This window comes from Entelurus aequoreus, linkage group LG04 (genome assembly GCF_033978785.1).
Source record: "Entelurus aequoreus isolate RoL-2023_Sb linkage group LG04, RoL_Eaeq_v1.1, whole genome shotgun sequence".
NCBI classification, from domain to species: domain Eukaryota; kingdom Metazoa; phylum Chordata; class Actinopteri; order Syngnathiformes; family Syngnathidae; genus Entelurus; species Entelurus aequoreus.
In genome coordinates, this window is record NC_084734.1 from 2,803,318 (window position 1) to 2,823,052 (window position 19,735).

Here is a 19,735-nt window from a genome sequence, read left to right on the forward strand (position 1 = left end):
CATTTGTCCCAGCCTCAAGCGTGAAGTGGATTTACACTTTTAGTGTTTATCAAGGTCATACCTATGAATGTTCTCATTCATCCAGGTCGTTGTCATCAAGGTCGTTGTCACCTCAGGCTGTTCAGTCGTCAGCAACAGGACTGCTAGGTTTGTCTTGGAAGACGTTCCGCCCGCTCATCCAAGTAGGCTTCATCAGTTCCTGCTCACATACTTAGATTGGTCAGATCTGACCAATGAGGAATGAGCGGTGAAATGTCTTCCAAGACAAACCAAGCAGTCCAGTTGCGAACGACTGAACGCCCTGAAATATCAAGGTCATAATGTGTTTGCCCTTAGCAAAGCGGCTCCACAAAGACAGAAAAAAACTAGTGGGTTTACTCTCAGGAGGATCTGCAAAGTCCTGGTGCCAACACCGTGGCAAAAAGTGACGAAAAACTTGTCCGACATTTAATGTATGGATAGTTTTTGTCTTTTTTTCAGGAAAATATTTTGCTACTATCTTCAAATTCTGCATGAAAGAAGACACAACCAAAACAAATATTAAGCAGTATGAAATTGCCTCCAGTCTTCTGTCCTTGACGTCAGCTGGCTCAGGCAAGCCCGCCCACATTTAGGCAAGGCAAGGCAACTTTATTTGTAGAGCACTTTTCATACACAAGGCAGACTCAAGTGCTTCACAGACAACAAAGTGAAATGAAAGAAAATAAAAGCAAAATTAAAATGCAGACAATACCAATAAAAACAGTGCGGATGTTAAAAGTTAAAAGATTAAAGGATTTAGCTGAAAGCTAAGGTGAACAAAAGTACCAAAAGATTTTAAGATTGCAAGAGTAACTCCCCTCTTTAAAAAAGGAAGCAAATTGGAACCTGGCAACTACCGACCTGTTTATATTCTCAGTTCCATTTCGAAAGTAATGGAAAAAATTGTTTATGAACAGGTCGATAGTTACCTTGCCACTAATAAACTCATGTACAAATTCCAATCCGGCTTCCAGAACTAACCACTCCACTGACACATGCCTTCTCTATCTGACCGACCACATCAAACATGAGGTGGACGCGGGCAAATACTGCGGCATGGTCATGCTGGACCTTCAGAAGGCCTTTGACACCGTTAACCACGCTATACTGTTGGATAAGCTCAGAGCAATCGGATTTAACAAAACCTCATGGAGCTGGATGCAATCTTACTTGGAGGGGAGGGAGCAGGTGGTAGAGGTGAACGGCACCGTGTCCCCCCCCCCCTCGGTAAGCTGTGGAGTCCCCCAAGGCAGTATATTGGGACCTTTACTGTTCCTAATATACATAAACGACATGTCATCGGCATGCGACTGTGAATTGTTTTTGTTTGCGGATAACTCGGCCTTGCTGGTATCCGGCAAGGACAAGTCACAGGTGGAGAAAATCCTCAGTGCTGAGCTCTGTAGAACTTGCACCTGGCTCGCTGACAACAAGCTATCCATCCACTTGGGTAAAACAGAATCCATCCTGTTTGGGTCCCACATCAACCTCAAGAAAGTCAATGACTTCACCATGAAAGTGGGTGACATTGTTATCACCAGGAAAGATGAGGTCACCTACCTAGGTTCCATTCTAGAGGCTAACCTTTCCTGTGATAAAATGGCAACCAAGGTAATCAGAAAGGTCAACCAACGAACGAGATTTCTCTACAGAATCTCCTCTCTGGTCAACAAAAGCACCTTGAGGATTCTGGCGGGAACTCTCGTTCAACCCTTTTTCGATTACGCATGCACCTCCTGGTACCCTAGCACCTCCAAAACCCTCAAATCTAAACTCCAAACATCCCAGGACAAGCTAGTCAGGTTACTTCTAGACCTCCACCCCAGATCCCACCTCACTCCTACCCACTTCTCCAAAGTGGGCTGGCTCAAGGTGGAGGACAGAGTTAAACAACTTGCACTGAGCCTAGTCTATAAAATCCGCTACACCTCCCTGATACCGAAGTACATGTCAAACTACTTCCTTAACGTAAATGACCGCCATAACCACAACACCAGGGGGAGCTCCACTAACCACGTTAAACCCAGATTCCGAACTAACAAAGGTCTTAACTCATTCTCTTTCTATGCCACATCAATGTGGAATGCGCTCCCAACAGGTATAAAAGAAAGGGCATATCTATCCTCCTTCAAAACCGCAATAAAAGTTCACCTCCAGGCAGCTACAACCCTAAACTAACACCCTCCCGGATTGCTAATAATCAAATGTAAACAATCAAATGCAGATACTTTTTCTTATGCCTTCTGATCTCTCTCTCTCTCTCTCTCTCTCGGTCTCTCTCTCTCTCTCTCTCTCTCTCTCTCTCTCTCTCTCTCTCTCTCTCTCTCTCTCTATGTCCACTACTTGATGTCCACATCCCTCCCCCCTCTACACCCCTGATTGTAAATAATGTAAATAATTAATTGTGATTATCTTGTGTGATGACTGTATTATGATGATAGTATATATGATAGTATATATCTGTATCATGAATCAATTTAAGTGGACCCCGACTTAAACAAGTTGAAAAACTTATTCGGGTGTTACCATTTAGTGGTCAATTGTACGGAATATGTACTTCACTGTGCAACCTACTAATAAAAGTCTCAATCAATCAATCAATCAAAAAACATAAAAGTCTTCAGTCTAGTTTTAAAAGTAGTCAGAGTTGGGGAGAGTCTGACATCTTCAGGAAGTTTATTCCAGCTATTTGTTGCATTGTGACTGAATGATGCTCTCCCTTGATTTGACTTTACTCTGGGAACCGCTAACAGATTGGTCTCAGAAGATCTTAGTGATCTAGAGGGCTTATATAGTGGGAGCATATCAGTGATATACTTGGGCCCTAGACCATGTAGTGATTTATATGTGAGCAGGAGGATTTTGAAATCAATTCTCTGATGTACAGGGAGCCAATGTAAGGATTTAAGAATTGCTGTAATGTGCTCACATTTTTTGGTCTTTGTTAGAACTCTAGCAGCAGCGTTCTGAACAAGCTGTAGCTGCCTGACAGTTTTTTTGGGAAGACCTGCAAGGAGACCATTACAATAGTCTAGCCTACTGGTAATAAAGGCATGTACAAGTTTTTCTAAGTCTTGAGCTGACATGAGCCCTCTAAGTCTTGTTACATTTTTGAGGTGATAGTAGGCCGATTTTGTTACTGATTTGATGTGACTGTCGAAATGTAAATCAGAATCTAAAATAACCCCAAGATTTCTGGCTTTATTTGAGGTTTTCAGGGACAGTGATTGAAGGTGTTGGACGACTTCAAAACCTTTCTTTTTTAGCACCAAAAACAATGATTTCGGTTTTATCTTCATTTAGTTGTAGGAAATGTTGGCACATCCAGTGTTTGACTTGCTCAATGCACTGGCACAGAAGATCTATGGGGCGATAGTACACACTTTAGTTGTGTACTTCTTGTTTTGCATTTCTTATCCTGCTTATTGCAATCGCTTGCTCGTGGTCGACTGCTCATCCTACGCTCTTTGTGTGCTCTTGAGTTTCAATTCTCTGCTGCTCGGTACCTAAAAAACTAACCTTCATGCTTTGTCACCGCCTGCCTTCACTGCATCCTGAGATTACGGCAACAACCGCAGTCGTGCACCACTGACAGTCCATCTGCTTCCTTTTCTTCTTCTTTCATCTTTAATTGGTAATTGCAACCATTCAAGTTGGTCCCTCACATTCCGCTACGTAGCCAAAATTGTGCAGGATCCATCACTGGGCACTCACCATTTTGGATGTTTTGAGGGTAACGGGTATTGAGAGCTTACTGCAAGTGTACTTACTACTCAGTTGCTACGTTTCCATGCACTAAGTTAGTCTGATTTCTCAAATAGTTCGGTTTTCTGTATTTTCCAATGTCCATGAACTCTCTGTAATACGACTATTGGCCATACGTCGTATTCCTCCCGTACACTTGGGGTCAATCAATCAATCAATCAATGTTTATTTATATAGCCCTGAATCACAAGTGTCTCAAAGGGCTGCACAAGCCACCACGACATCCTTGGTTCAGAGCCCACATCAGGGCAAGGAAAAACTCAACCCAGTGGGATGACAATGAGAAACCTTGGAGAGGACCGCAGATGTGAGTGACCCCCCCGCCGCACTCTAGGGCGACCGGTGCAATGGACGTCGAGTGGGTCTGGCATAATATTGTGAAAGTCCAGTCCATAGTGGATCTAACATAATAATGTGAGAGTCCAGTCCATAGTGGATCTAACATAATAATGTAAGAGTCCAGTCCATAGTGGATCTAACATAATAGTGTGAGAGTCCAGTCCATAGTGGATCTAACATAATAGTGTGAGAGTCCAGTCCATAGTGGATCTAACATAAAAGTGAGAGTCCAGTCCATAGTGGATCTAACATAAGAGTGAGAGTCCAGTCTATAGTGGATCTAACATAACAGTGAGAGTCTAGTCCATAGTTGATCCAACATAATATTGTGAGAGTCCAGTCCATAGTGGATCTAACATAATAGTGAGAGTCCAGTCCATAGTGGATCTAACATAATAATGTGAGAGTCCAGTCCATAGTGGATCTAACATAATAGTGTGAGAGTCCAGTCCATAGTGGATCTAGCATAATAGTGAGAGTATAACCCATTTACCATTTAAGTTCCTTGGGTGAATAATGTAAACTCACTACACCTGTAGTTTTTAGCGCTTCCATAGCGAGATATAAGTTAGAACTTTACATTACTTTATATTAGAAATGGCAACAGCAGAGGATGAATGTCTCATAACAAGAAGATAGAGAAAAAGAAGAAGCTAATCGACTACGTAATCATCACGGACTACAGTGGCGGACGTGCGCACATTTTCAGGACTTATGCAGATCTCAAATATACATCAGCAGGTACCAGAAGGTAAGAAAAGTTGGTTTTGCATAATATTGTGAAACAAAACGCCAGATAATATTTCTGCTAATGGGTGCCATTTTGTAGTCCTTATACACACACCATAGTAATACTTGTATCTCTCACTACGGTAGCCGTAATGGGCCAACAATCCATCAAGTGGTGTGGCTTCAAAGTCGTACTAAAACATTTTGACAGATTTTTGAGTGCTGTGTGTAATGTTTCTTTATTTTCAATGGAACATTTAAAGTGTTGGTGTTGTTTACTGGCGTCATATTGCAGTCTACACGTATCGCTTATGTGTGACTGCCATCTACTGGTCACACTTATCCTTACAAAAAAAAATATTCGAGGTCGGTAAGCACAGCCAGAATTATTTGGTACATTCTGTTTTTCAACCACTGTGCCGCGGCACACTAGTGTGCCGTGAGATACAGTCTGGTGTGCCGTGGGAGATTATGTTTTTTCACCTAATTGGGTTAAAAATATATTTTGCAAACCAGTAATTATAATCTGCAAATGTGCCGTTGTTGAGTGTCGGTGCTGTCTAGAGCTCGGCAGAGTAACCGTGTAATACTCTTCCATATCAGTAGGTGGCAGCAGGTAGCTAATTGCTTTGTAGATGTCGGGAACATGGTTTGTCGTGATCACAATATGCGGGAGGCAGCGTGCAGGCAAAAATGTATCCAACACAGTGGAGGGGGGCGAGGCCTGCGGGCCTGCAACAGAACGGGGTGTGCCAGGACTGGCCTCGAAGTCAGCGACAGGTGCGTAGATGGTCCACTTTTGCCTCGTTATCTACTCACCTGTCGCTCTGTATAAGCAGCAACCGGGAGGAGAGACGGGTGTTGGAGCTGGAACAAGAGCACGAGCGAGAGCGAGAGAGACAAAAGACAATTGCTGGAAAGCAACCGACAGAATTATTGCAAAATAAAACTGTCATGTGAACCTGAACCGGGCTGTCATGTCGATGCTTGGTGGTCCGAAGAACCCACTAGGGGGCAACCTCCACAAACACTTGCACCAAAAATAAACAAAAGGCGAGTGCTGCTAAGAAAAGGCATTGAAGCTTAGAGAAGGCTAAGCAAAACGAAACTAAAACTGAACTGGCTGCAAAGTAATCATAAACAGAATGCTGGACGACAGCAAAGACTTGCAGTGTGTGGAGCAGACGGCGTCCACAAAGTACATCCGTACATGACATGACAATCAACAATGTCCCCACAAAGAAGGATAGCGTCCGCACAACTTAAATAATCTTGATTGCTAAAACAAAGCAGGTGTGGGGAATAGCGTTTAAGAAAGACATGAAACTGCAACAGGAAAATACCAACAAAAAAGGAAAAGCCACCAAAATAGGAGCGCAAGACAAAAACTAAAACACTACACACAGGAAAACACCAAAAAACCTAAATAAGTCAGGGGGTGATGTGACAGGTGGTGACAGTACTTTGAGACAAGAGCTATAGTGATGCATGCTTGGTTATGGTTTGAATTCATATCCAACAATTGCCAGAATCAATCAATGTCAATCAATGTTTATTTATATAGCCCCAAATCACAAGTGTCTCAAAGGGCTGCACAAGCCACAACAACATCCTCGGTTCAGATCCCACATAAGGGCAAGGACAAACTCACAACCCAGTGGGATGTCAATGTGAATGACTATGAGAAACCTTGGAGAGGACCGCAGATGTGGGTGACCCCCCACCCCCCTCTATTTTATTTATTTAATAATATATATATATATATATATATATATATATATATATATATATATATATATATATATATATATATATATATATATATATATATATATATATATATATATATACACACTACCGTTCAAAAGTTTGGGGTTATATTGAAATGTCCTTATTTTTGAAGGAAAAGCACTGTACTTTTCAATGAAGATAACTTTAAACTAGTCTTAACTTTAAAGAAATGCACTCTATACATTGCTAATGTGGTAAATGACTATTCTAGCTGCAAATGTCTGGTTTTTGGTGCAATATCTACATAGGTGTATAGAGGCCCATTTCCAGCAACTATCACTCCAGTGTTCTAATGGTACAATGTGTTTGCTCATTGGCTCAGAAGGCTAATTGATGATTAGAAAACCCTTGTGCAATCATGTTCACACATCTGAAAACACTTTAGCTCGTTACAGAAGCTACAAAACTGACCTTCCTTTGAGCAGATTGAGTTTCTGGAGCATCACATTTGTGGGGTCAATTAAACGCTCAAAATGGCCAGAAAAAGAGAACTTTCATCTGAAACTCGACAGTCTATTCTTGTTCTTAGAAATGAAGGCTATTCCACAAAATTGTTTGGGTGACCCCAAACTTTTGAACGGTAGTGTGTATATATGTATATATATATATACATATATATATATATATATATATATATATATATATATATATATATATATATATATATATATATATATATATATATATATATATATATATATATATATATATATATATATATATATATATATATAATTTATTATTTTTTTTTATTTTGTTTTATTTTTATTTTTATTTTTATTTTTAATTAAATTTTTATTTTTATTTTTATTTGTTTTTTTATGTTTATTTTTATTTTTATTTTTATTTTTATTTTTATTTTTATTTTTATTTTTATTTTTATTTTTATTTTTATTTTTATTTTTATTTTTATTTTTATTTTTATTCTATTTTATTTTATTTTATTTTATTTTATTTTATTTTATTTTATTTTATTTAAATTTTATTTTTATAGAACCTAAACGACTTTTTATTGTCAATATCGGCCACTGAAAAAAAATGTGCCTTGGCTCAGAAAAAAGGTTGACAAACACTGCATGAGGCGCACCGGGTTACAAGGCGCACTGTCGAGCTTGGAGAAAATGAAAGGATTTTAAGTGCGCCCTATAGTCCGAAAAATGTGGTAGTTTAGTGCATGGACGCGAACGCACCTCCGCACTTAAAAGGCAAAAGTGAGCGTACCAAAGTGCGTGAGAATTGAGATACGACCACAACACCTATCAACACCTGCTCGAGGTCATCCTTCTGCTATCTCTCTCTCTCGCCCTCTCCGTCTCTCCCTCACTCCTGAGTGGAATAGGGGAATGATTACCGACAACACATTCAGATTTTCCTTCCACATGTTGCGCCAATGAAACGCCTGCGTGCCCCGCGGCATGCAGGACATCTGTGCCAGGGAAGAAATGGTGTGTGTGTGTGTTGAGAACGAGCAGGGTTAAAAAACAACAAGTACGGTCAGCGTGGCCGTGTCCCTTTTAATGAGCACACCACTGTTTGTACACATGTTGTGGTCTATCAAGGTGCGGGCAGGGCTGCGTGTTTTCAGTTGTGGGAACAGATGTGCAACACGGTGCTATGAAACCTGAACCCCCCCCCCCCCCCCCGACCCAACTCGCCTCCCCTTCAGCATCAACTACGGCAGCCCCCGCTCCTCTCGTCTTGTCCTCCAAACCCTCCCAGAACTGCTGCTGCGTTATAAGACACATGTGGAAACAATTCAAGCAATGCCCTGAGCAGGGTAGCCCTCACACACACACATACAAACATACATACACACACACACACACACGCTCATTTCACACTGTGCAGACATACCATCATGCATGTGACTCTCATCCATCCCCAGGTCGAAGTGCTCATTTGACAGTGCGTTAACTCGGCTCTGATCTTAAACTTCTATCAGCTTGTCCACGCTCAGTCAGCAAGTATCCCTAAAGGTGTCCCCCCCCCCCCCCTATAGACGCACATAGTTTGGTGCTAATGCTTTGAAAGATGAAATATGACTTTAAAACAGACACTTTGATGTTCCATGTTTTGTTGACATGCAAACACGAAGCTGTCAAGGCTCTCTTTTAAACTGCAGCAAATAATCAGAGCCTTGAAAGACTGTATCTCCCACGTCGGCTCAAAGAGCAAAAAAAAACCCCCAATAAGTTTAAAATTCCATGCATGCATTTCATGTTTAGGATCACAAGGAGGCTCGGGCCTATCCCGGCTGACGTGGGGCTGGTATTTTTCACCGCACATAGCGGCGCAGCTGAGCTCTGCTCCACTCAGTTTGGGGCGGTTGGCGTTCCGCTTCAAAAAAGCGCTGCAAAAAACAAGCGGCATTGAACACAACTAACTGATGGGCGTATAGAAGCACATTATATTTAAGAAGAGACTGAAATAACCAGAGGTGGGTTGTAAAGCGCTATTTACTCCGTTACATCTACTTGAGTAACTTTAGGGATAAATTGTACTTCTAAGAGTAGTTTTAATGCAACATACTTTTACTTTTACTTGAGTATATTTATAGAGAAGAAACGCTACTTTTACTCCGCTCCATTTATCTACATTCAGCTCGCTACTGATTTTTATCCATCTGTTAATGCACACTTTGTTTGTTTTGGTTTGTCAGACAGACCTTCAAAGTAGGATCTATGCATGCCTGCGTTTCATCCAATCAAATGCAGTCACTGGTGACGTTTGACTCCGTTTCACCAATCAAATGCAGTCACTGGTGACGTTCGACTCCGTTTCACCAATCAAATGCAGTCACTGGTGACGTTTGACTCCGTTTCACCAATCAAATACAGTCACTGGTGACGTTCGACTCCGTTTCACCAATCAAATGCAGTCACTGGTGACGTTTGACTCCGTTTCACCGATCAAATGCAGTCACTGGTGACGTTTGACTCCGTTTCACCGATCGAATGCAGTCACTGGTGACGTTTGACTCCGTTTCACCAATCAAATGCAGTCACTGGTGACGTTCGACTCCGTTTCACCAATCAAATGCAGTCACTGGTGGCGTTTGACTCCGTTTCACCGATCAAATGCAGTCACTGGTGACGTTTGACTCCGTTTCACCGATCGAATGCAGTCACTGGTGACGTTTGACTCCGTTTCACCAATCAAATGCAGTCACTGGTGACGTTCGACTCCGTTTCACCAATCAAATGCAGTCACTGGTGGCGTTCGACTCCGTTTCACCAATCAAATGCAGTCACTGGTGACGTTTGACTCCGTTTCACCAATCAAATACAGTCACTGGTGACGTTCGACTCCGTTTCACCAATCAAATGCAGTCACTGGTGACGTTTGACTCCGTTTCACCGATCAAATGCAGTCACTGGTGACGTTTGACTCCGTTTCACCGATCGAATGCAGTCACTGGTGACGTTTGACTCCGTTTCACCAATCAAATGCAGTCACTGGTGACGTTCGACTCCGTTTCACCAATCAAATGCAGTCACTGGTGGCGTTCGACTCCGTTTCACCAATCAAATGCAGTCACTGGTGACGTTTGACTCCGTTTCACCAATCAAATGCAGTCACTGGTGACGTTTGACTCCGTTTCACCAATCAAATGCAGTCACTGGTGACGTTTGACTCCGTTTCACCAATCGAATGCAGTCACTGGTGACGTTCGACTCCGTTTCACCGATCGAATGCAGTCACTGGTGACGTTCGACTCCGTTTCACCGATCGAATGCAGTCACTGGTGACGTTTGACTCCGTTTCACCAATCAAATGCAGTCACTGGTGACGTTCGACTCCGTTTCACCAATCAAATGCAGTCACTGGTGACGTTTGACTCCGTTTCACCGATCGAATGCAGTCACTGGTGACGTTTGACTCCGTTTCACCAATCAAATGCAGTCACTGGTGACGTTCGACTCCGTTTCACCAATCAAATGCAGTCACTGGTGACGTTTGACTCCGTTTCACCAATCTAATGCAGTCACTGGTGACGTTTGACTCCGTTTCACCAATCAAATGCAGTCACTGGTGACGTTTGACTCCGTTTCACCAATCGAATGCAGTCACTGGTGACGTTCGACTCCGTTTCACCGATCGAATGCAGTCACTGGTGACGTTCGACTCCGTTTCACCGATCGAATGCAGTCACTGGTGACGTTTGACTCCGTTTCACCAATCAAATGCAGTCACTGGTGACGTTCGACTCCGTTTCACCAATCAAATGCAGTCACTGGTGACGTTTGACTCCGTTTCACCAATCAAATGCAGTCACTGGTGACGTTTGACTACGTTTCACCAATCAAATGCAGTCACTGGTGACGTTTGACTCCGTTTCACCAATCAAATGCAGTCACTGGTGACGTTTGACTACGTTTCACCGATCGAATGCAGTCACTGGTGACGTTTGACTCCGTTTCACCGATCGAATGCAGTCACTGGTGACGTTTGACTCCGTTTCACCAATCAAATGCAGTCACTGGTGACGTTTGACTACGTTTCACCAATCAAATGCAGTCACTGGTGACGTTTGACTACGTTTCACCGATCGAATGCAGTCACTGGTGACGTTTGACTCCGTTTCACCGATCGAATGCAGTCACTGGTGACGTTTGACTCCGTTTCACCAATCAAATGCAGTCACTGGTGACGTTTGACTCCGTTTCACCAATCAAATGCAGTCACTGGTGACGTCTGACTCCGTTTCACCAATCAAATGCAGTCACTGGTGACGTTTGACTCCGTTTCACCAATCAAATGCAGTCACTGGTGACGTTTGACTCCGTTTCACCAATCAAATGCAGTCACTGGTGACGTCTGACTCCGTTTCACCAATCAAATGCAGTCACTGGTGACGTTTGACTCCGTTTCACCAATCAAATGCAGTCACTGGTGACGTTTGACTCCGTTTCACCAATCAAATGCAGTCACTGGTGACGTCTGACTCCGTTTCACCAATCAAATGCAGTCACTGGTGACGTTTGACTCCGTTTCACCAATCAAATGCAGTCACTGGTGACGTTCGACTCCGTTTCACCAATCAAATGCAGTTACTGGTGACGTTGGACTCCGTTTCACCAATCAAATAATCGACAATCGATTTATTTTTTTAAATAAAGTAATGCAGACAGTTCTAAAATTTGTCTGACTGCAGCAAGCCATCTCACCGAGAGATCCGACCAGCTCCTTCACTATCTGGCACTTTTGTTCCAGTTTTCCATTAATTTAATAAATGTGGGAATTAATTTAACTGTTACTTATTCCAAATGATTTTTTTTAATTGAATCAGAATCAGAATCAGAAGAGTTTTTATTGCATAGGAATTTTACTTGGCACTATCGTGCAACATTAACATACATAACACAGAATAGAATAACATGAGCTGCAACTGAGCTATCAGATCTTGTTATTTTTCATGTGCCTGATGGCCGAGGGGAAAAAACTGCTTATTTAGTGAATGAAAAATAATTGTAAAAAAGCATCAATATACATAAATTAAAGATGCATTAATATTCGATTTGTAATCGAATCGTAGCTCCTGTATTGTAATCGTAATCCCACCTCTAATGGTTAGTCCCTATTTTTCTAATCGGCCTGACCTACCTAAGGTTTATGTGTTAAATAAATCATAATATTTGTGATTAACACATTGTTTGATATAGTTTGAAAAGGTATGTTGGATATAATTATTGAATAAGGTTAAAATCAAGAGTAAGATTAAAGGTGAAGAACCCCTGGTCTACATAACATGTAATGGTGGTGTTTTGGTCAAAATTCTGCGTAGATTTTGTTTGACAGACCATCTTCAAGTCTTTTTCTGGTATGCCATTATGTGGGCGGTCTTATTTCCATGCCAAAGTCCTATAACATATCCATGCATGTGCATGTACGAGCCAGTCTGCCCCACAACACAAAGACATAGAAAAATTAGGAACTTATTGACTAGAACTTTGAACTACCACTGAATAAAAATGACAGACTTCAGGTGAATCTCTACCGTATATGGATACATCCGCTGACGTAAAACTTAGACTTAGACAGTTTTACATACTTGGGGAGCATAATCAGTGTAGATGGAGGGGCAGATGAAGATGTCAAATCCAGAATAGGGAAAGCAAGAACATCATTCAACATACTAAACAAAATATGGAGAGCAAAAAACATTTCTCTCAAAACCAAACTGAAAATATTTAACTCAAATGTCAAATCCATCCTGCTGTACGGATCAGAAAAATGGGAAACCACCAATAGCATACTCACTAAACTACAGACATTCGCAAACCGTTGGAGTCTACTGGTCAGACACCATCACCAATGCCAACCTGTGGGAACTCACCAAACAAGAACCAGTTGAACTGCAAATCAGGAGAAGGAAGTGGAGCTGGATAGGCCACACACTCAGAAAACCCAACAGGCACTAACATGGAACCCACAGGGAAAAAGAAACAGAGGGAGACCAAGAACAACCTGGAGAAGAAGCACGGAACAGGAGATGAGGGCTGAGGGGCTGTCATGGCAACAACTCGACCGAAGGGCACAAGACCGGAATGGATGGAAGGCTTTCGTCGGCGGCCTATGTCCCTCAGGGAATACTAAGGCCTAAGTAAGTTAAGTTAAACAAACTTTATTGATCCACAAGGGAAATTGTTCTACACAGTAGCTCAGTTACAAAGGATGAAAAGGATAAGGATGGAAAGGATAATGCACACAAAGGCACAAAAAGAGGGCGAATAACTAAGGCAAAATCCGTCACTAAAGTCTCGAATTCCAAACGACTTGTTTCGAGCAGCTTTGGAAGAAAACACGATTGTTTTATAAAAATCTCTGCGTACATTCCAGGTTTGATTTCAAATCTCCAGAATTTATGTAGATCCCAAATACACAAACTCAGGTACCATCAGGTAAGAACATTGGTTTTGCTAAATAGGACGCCTTTAAGGCATAGTAACCGGAATTCCTAGAAAGCTGAAGCCGAAGAGACATTTCTCCTTTCAGACTCAAACCGTATATATAAATCAACAAAATAAAGTCTTCATCGCGCAGAAGTTAACTGAGGAATGGCGCAGCCTGAGCCCAGATCTAAATCCAATGGAAAATATTTGGGATGAACTGAAGGAGGCAGTTCAAAGGAAATTTGGAGACACTTTTTCACGGGAAGACGCAGCAACTGTCACAAAGTCCAAATGTTACTCAATAACATCCAATGCCGTCGTCCCTTGCTATACACCGCGCTTCAAACATTACAGGTTTTAAAAAAAGAAGAACTGTACAACTTTTTTAAAAAAGCATATTCTACATGCAAGTTCCTGTTCATTGTGTTTTAACAAAGTTGTGAAGATTTTTACCAAGACGAGTTCCATTTCCGGGTTGAGGGTTACACTGCTTACAACAATAGGCAGCTAATCTTGGCGCAACTGTATCTCAAATTAACTTTTGTACGAACAACTTTTCGACCCACTTCGTGGTCATCTCCTGCCTCGTCAATAGCACATCTCCACATTGGTTCGGGGCCATCAGCTATCAGCAACTGTCCGGCCAAACTGGAGATGAATTCTTTTGATGCACTTCATCTTTGACACAGATAACAGCTTTGACGTGACCGAGGAGTGCAGACACACACTGCTAGCACATGTTGCTAATCGTCGTAGCCGCGACCGTCAAGTTGACCAACTTTGTGCAGGACTTTAGCCTGTGGTTTTAGGACTTTAAAGCCCAGTTCTACTTTAGAGGAATTAGCCAGGATGTGGCAAAGTATTTGTAGAGACCAAGCAATGGCTATAGCCATGATGCTTGGAGAAACCTCCGGGCTATCGGTATATGGGTGTTATTTCTTGTGTAGAGGACTCTAATAATGTTAAAATAACATATCTACAAGGTTTTAAACAGTTTGTATGCTCTAACTATGACAGTATTCAACAAATGAATAATCAATCAATCATTGAAAATGCATTCATATAACCCTTAATCACAAGTGCGTCAAAGGGCCTCACAAAATCACAACGACATCCCTTGATCCAAACCCACATCTCGGCAAGGAAAAACTCAAAAGACCTGGGCTGGGAAAAAAAAAGAAGAAATCTTGAGAAGGGACCACAGATGTAAGGACCCCCGACCAGGGTGATCGGCTGCCACTGATGTTAAGTGGGTATAATTATTGAATTGTTAAATCAATCGATAATGTGGGAGTCAACTGGATAGTCATAGGGCAGGGGTGTCAAACTCATTTTAAGCTCAGGGGCGGCATGGAGGAAAATCTGTGCACACGCAGACTATTAGAATAATTATGTATATATTATCACACTAACTTTATGCTTAAGGGCCGTTGCTATAAATTATTGTCAATTGTGCTGAGGTGGTATTTTTGTATCTGTGCAAAGCTGGCAGTCCAAAATATTGCCAGTCGTCTTTATCAGTGGTGTGTCCAGACTCGGCCTGCTGGCTGCCAAGGCCGGACACCGCCGTGACGCAGACAGAGCAGAGACAAGGCGATATGACCTATGTCAACTAATTTTTATTTATTCTTCAATCATATATTGTGTCTAACTGGAGTTGTGGAGATTACCCCCTTCCCTCAGCGACAGCTTCAGTGATGTAACAGGGACCTTCCAAATAAATAGAGGAGGCACACGGGCTGGACTTTTAGAACGTAGTTTGGATCTGTAACTAGAATACAGCCCAAAACACCTGTCTCCTCGTGAGCTAAATTGAACTCTGTCTCTGCATGATTCCTTGCTTCTTGTCTGATTAATAAATGTCATCAGTGTTTGAACCTGACACAGACCTATTAAAATCGTGGCATTAAAACAAAAAAATAAAGACAACTTCAGATTGTGTTCTTTGTCTTACTTTGGCCCGAAATAGAACAAACACACTCTGAAAATATTACAATAAAAATGAATGGCAGTGGTAAAGTTTCGATCCATGAAGGAAAGAAGAAAGTGAATGAATGTTTATAACTGAACACATTTACATATGCATACAAATTTGTTTTATTTTTTTGTAATGATTTAAGTAACATTTATGACAACCTTTTTCCAAAACACAATATAGAATGTGAGATATAACAGGATAATGCATACATTTATTAGTTTTGCTTACAATTTCGTTGTACAATGACAATAAAGATATATTCTATTCTTTTCTATCATTTGTTTACAAAATGCTTACAAAAAAGTGGGACCCCTAAAATTGACTGTGGGACCCCATTTTTATGACTTGATGGGGTCCCTGGGACCAACACTGATGGAGCATAAGTGCGTGCAAAACAGCAGCAGGCGGCTGTGGCCTGCGGGCCGGTTCTAATACTAATCAAATATCATCCCGGGGGACCATAGATCATTCATTCGCGGGCTGGACTTTGACACCCCTGTCATAGGGGTATCTTCTTCCGGGCTCACCCTTGTTCAGCTACACAGAGACGTCCACAGCTGTGGATGGAGGAGTGATCCACTCCAGGTCACAACTCCAGTCAGCTCGCTTCTCAGAAAAGACTGGAAGCTCTCCAGAAACTTGCTCTGTCAGAATAATATTTCTGCTACGACTGTACAATAATACAAAAACACGTTTTAAGGATTGATTATTGCACATTTTGTTTACTTTCAGACACACTTTTGTCGGGTTTTTTTTCAAATTGCTATTTTTTTTTTTTTTAAATGGGAGTGGGGGCTTAACAATAATTTATTGTGATCATATTTTATTGATTAATTTTTTTTACATGAGATTTTTTTATTTTGTATTCAATTGAAGGTGTGTGTTCACTTTCTATATATTGCTCACTGATTGCCCGACACTGATTGGTATTACTCCGGTACTCTTGTCTTCTTCTGTATATTGTACAGTATTTTGTATATTGTTTTGTATATTGTACAGGAATTGCTTATTATTTTTATTGGATAGTAGTCTGTATTTCAATTGTTATTTTTTATCTTTATTACTTCGTGTGTAATTTATTTTTAACCCATATTTGTTTCCACTACCGCACCTTAAGTTGGAGTCCTTAATCTCGTTCTATGTAAATATAATGACAATAAAGTCTATTCTATTCTATTCTATTCTGTACCATGGCCGAGAGCTGCTGTATGAGAACACGAGTATGTGTTCTCTTTGAACTTTTTTAATAAAGCTCATCGTTCGGGCTGGCTCAGACTTGTCCTGGATCGTCCCTTAGTCATGTCGCAATATACCTAGACTGCTGGGGGGATTTCCCATGATGCACTCCTCTCCTCCTCTTGTCCATCACTTGGTGTATACAGCACAGGTTTAAAAGTTTGGACACACCTTCTCCTCATTTCAATGTGTTTTCTTTATTTTCACGACTATTTACATTGTAGATCGTCACTGAAGGCATCAGAACTATGACACCTGTGAGGTGAAAACCATTTCTTGGAGCTCATGGAGAGAATGCCAAGAGTGTGCAAAGCAGTAATCAAAGCAAAGGGTGGTTATTTTGAAGAAACTAGGATATAAAACATGTTTTCAGTTATTTCACCGTTGTTTTTTGTTAAGTACATAACTCCACATGTGTTCATTCATACTTTTGATGTGACAATCTACAATGTAAATAGTCATGAAAATAAATACAACGCATTGAATGAAAAGGTGTGTGCAAACATTTGGCCTGTACTGTATATCTCAATCATCATCATCGGCGGTCACTCGAACGAGTATGACGGTCCTCCTGGTAGGGGTGTATCCCTTTATGGAGGATGCCTGTGTGTGACTTACTCTAACATGGGGAGACTGGTGCACAGACAGTCACCACACCATCCTTGACAGAATCGGGTCAGGGTCCAGTGGCATGGAGTCCAAGACGACTGGGGACCCTTTTTTGCTGCAGCCTTCTTCCGCCGTTGTGGTAGTTCTTACATCTACCGTCTTCCGCCTGCTCCGCCGTTGAGGTCTTCACCGTATCCCCGGCTAGGGGGCAGTCAGGTACTAGGCCTTTGCCAAGGGCCACCTGGGGTAACAGTAGTAAAGGGGTTAACCTCCTAGTGCCCCAAGACCCCATAGAGGAGCCTCCACTGCCGGATGCACTTTAACGTCATACCCAGGACCATACTTGCCAACCCTCCCGAATTTTCCTGGAGACTCCCGAATTTCAGTGCCTCTCCCGAAAATCTCCCGGGACAACCATTCTCCCGAATTTCTCCCGATTTCCAGCCGGACTTAAGGCACGCCCCCTCCAGGTCCGTGTGGACCTGAGTGAGGACAGCCTGTCGTCACGTCCCCTTGACCAACCAAAAAGTAACCACAGAACACTATAGTGTTCTGTGGTTACTTTTTGGTTGGCCATTAGTTTACGTTGTATTACGCACCCTAACGGCAAGTGTGGGAGTCGGTTCTGAAGTATGAAGTAAAGAGACGTAATTTCATCACCTCGCCTGGTTATTGACTCCAACCCAGAATATTACACTGCCCATACCTATGCTCCTTCAAAGGCTGTGCTACTGGCTGCAAAGCATTGCACTTTCAAATACAACATTGAGTAGAGAGGAGTGTTATGTGTGTGTAAATGTGTATATAAATGAACACTGAATTTAAAGTATTTATTTTATTTGTATGTATATATATAATAAAATACATATATATATATATATAGCTAGAATTCACTGAAATTCAAGTATTTATTTTATATATATATATATATACATATATATATATATATATATATATATATATATATATATATATATATATATATATATAATTCACTGAAATTCAAGTATTTATTTTGTATATATATATATATATATATATATATATATATATATATATATATATATATATATATATATATAAGAAATACTTGAATTTCAGTGAATTCTAGCTATAAATATACTCCCCCCCTTAACACCCCCCCAATCTCCCGAATTTGGAGATCTCAAGGTTGGCAAGTATGCCCAGGACCAACGTTCCCTCTAAGGTGCGCGCCTGCGCAATTGCGTACTGCTCAAGCGTCCTCTGCGCACAGCAAATATATGCCGCGCACCAAATCAAATCCCATCTGAAATCTAAACAAAATAAACCCATTTATTCTGTGTCATTTTGCAATGCAACTCTGAGTGACAGTGACAAACAAGCGGCCCTAACGGTGTTCGTCAACACCGTTCAATTGAACACCGTTCAATTATTGTAACGTCCATCGAGATGCTTCGAGGACAGGAATTATATGGGTCACTTTATTGAGCAAAACTGTTTATATTCGGCCATAACCACACCAAAAACATGAGTAAAAAACTTCTATCTCGAAAAACTAGTCATTTTCTGCCGTACAAACCAGGCCAAAACCAACTTGTCATCTGTCACCAACACGCATACCACTAAGCCCCTGGTGCGTTTATGGCTACACAAAAAGTCGGACAACTCAAACACCACACACAGTTACACTATGACTCCTCAGTCATACGTGTGCTTATTCTACTGTCATTTATTATTAATGTTAATGTATTGATATTAATCATGGAATGCTGTTACTAGAGAAAGTTACAGGAATGCACACTTCATCCTATGCTTACATTTCATTGTGCAACATGAGGATGTTTAAGGGGAACTAAATGTGATCTCTGAAAGGGGTACAAATGATTTCCAAAGCAGGACCCCCACCCAGACATATTGTACAATACTAATCCATAGTTTATGAAAAACAAGATTTATTTTATTTTCATTACAAGTGGGCCAAATCACTAACAATTACAATTAGAGGGAACATTGCCCAGGACGGAATATCAAATATCTCAATAATGTATCAACGACACTGCATGGTATACCATTGTGTCATGTGCTCCGGCAAAGGATGAAGCTTGTTGGTCGGGTACTTGGTAAATTATAGGATTATTTTACTGTAGGGTGGTCAAATAAACTTTTTTTGCATTTTGCTGCATTTCCTGTAATTTATGAGTGGAACAGTCCTACCCAGACATGAATTATGCATTCATAAATGTCTTACCTCATCTTCCAAGAACCAGGAAGGAGCAGAGCAACAAAACCCAACAAATATGGTGCACCACATTCCCCCCTCCCCCCAGTTTTTGGTTGACCTTGAGGTTCCATTATTGCTGTTGTTGTATTCTTTGTTGTTTTACGGCACACA